This window comes from Salvelinus sp. IW2-2015, unplaced genomic scaffold, assembly GCF_002910315.2.
Source record: "Salvelinus sp. IW2-2015 unplaced genomic scaffold, ASM291031v2 Un_scaffold7029, whole genome shotgun sequence".
NCBI lineage: Eukaryota > Metazoa > Chordata > Actinopteri > Salmoniformes > Salmonidae > Salvelinus > Salvelinus sp. IW2-2015.
Genome location: NW_019948289.1, coordinates 16,343 through 18,342, shown reverse-complemented (window position 1 = coordinate 18,342; position 2,000 = coordinate 16,343).

The following is a 2,000-nucleotide window of genomic DNA, read 5'->3' as shown; positions in this document are numbered from 1 at the left end:
TGAAAATGTATTTTCCGGGTAAGTCTGCCTGAGTATAAGTAACTGTTAGACTTGTCCTATTTGTATTTATTATGGATCCCCATTAGCTGCTGCCAAAGCAGCAGCTACTCTTCCTGGGGTCCAGCAAAATTAAGGCAGTTTATACAATTTTAAAACATTACAATACATTCACAGATTTCAGAACACACTGTGTACCCTCAGGCCCCTACCACATATCTACAGTACTAAATCCATGTGCAGTATAGTGCGTATGTTATCGTGTGTGGTGTGTGTGTGTGTGTGTGTGTGTGTGTGTGTGTGTGTGTGTGTGTGTGTGTGTGTGTGTGTGTGTGTGTGTGTGTGTGTGTGTGTGTGTGTGTGTGTATGTGTGTGTGTGCGTGATGTGGTCTGTGCCAATGTTTGTGTTGCTTCACAGTCCCTGTTCCATAAGGTGTTTTTTAATCTGTTTTTTAAATCAAATTTACTGCTGCATCAGTTTCTTGATGTGGAATAGAGTTCCATGTAGTCATGGCTCTATGAAGTACTGTGTGCCTCCATAGTCTTTCTGGACTTGGGGATGTGAAGAGACCTCTGGTGGCATGTCTTGTGGGGTTGCATGGGTGTCCGAGCTGTGTGCAGTAGTTTAGACAGACAGCTGGTGCATTCAATGCCAATCCTCTCATAAATAAAAGTAGTAGATGAAGTCAATCTCTCCTCCAATTTCAGCAAGGAGAGATTGCATGATATTATTAATATTAGCTCTCTGTGTACAGTCGTTGCCAAATGTTTTGTGTTACGTTCGTTGGATGAAATTAGACCAAGGTGCAGCGTGGTAGACGAACATCTTGCTTTATTAAAATGAACACCGAAAACAACAAACAAAATAAAAACAAAACAACGTAAGTTCTGCAGGCTACACCAGCAACTACTCAAAATCAAGATCACACAATCTAAGGTGGGAAAAAGGCTGCCTAAGTATGATCCCCAATCAGAGACAACGATAAACAGCTGCCTCTGATTGGGAACCATACTAGGCCAACAAAGAAATGGAAACATAGATTTGCCACCCAAGTCACACCCTGACCTAACCAAATAGAGAATAAACAAGGCTCTCTAAGGTCAGGGCGTGACATTTTGAGAATGACACAAATATTAATTTTCACAATGTCTGCTGCTTCACTGTCTTTAGATATTTTTGTCAGATGTTACTATGGAATATTGAAGTATAATTACAAGCATTTAATAAGTGTCAAAGGCTTTTATTACAATTACATGAAGTTGATGCAAAGAGTCAATATTGGCAGTGTTGACCCTTCTTTTCAAGACCTCTGCAATCGCGCCTGGCATGCTGTCAATTAACTTCTGGGACACATCCTAACTGATGGCAGCCCATTCTTTGTATAATCATGCTTGGGTTTGGCAGAATTTGTGGGTTTTTGTTTGTCCATCTTTGAGGATTGACCAAAGTTCTCAATGGGATTAGGTCTGGGGAGTTTCCTGGCCATGGACCCAAAATATCGAGTTTGTTCCCCGAGCCACTACATTTACATTTACATTACATTTAAGTCATTTAGCAGACGCTCTTATCCAGAGCGACTGTACAAATTGGTTGCATTCACCTTATGAAATCCAGTGGAGACAACACTTTACAATGTGCATCTAACTCTTTTAAGGGGGAGGGTGGGGTTAGGAGAATTACTTTATCCTAGGTATTCCTTAAAGAGGTGGGGTTTTCAGGTGTCTCCGGAAGGTGGTGATTGACTCCGCTGACCTCTGGCGTCGTGAGGAGTTTGTTCCACCATTGGGGTGCCAGAGCGCGAACAGTTTGACTGGGCTGAGCCGGGACTGACTTCCTCAGAGGTAGGGAGGCGAGCAGGCCAGAGGTGGATGAACGCAGTGCCCTTGTTTGGGTGTAGGGCTAGATCAGAGCCTGAAGGTACGGAGGTGCCGTCCCCTCCACAGCTCCGTAGGCAAGCACCATGGTCTTGTAGCGGATGCGAGCTTCAACTGGAAGCCAGTGG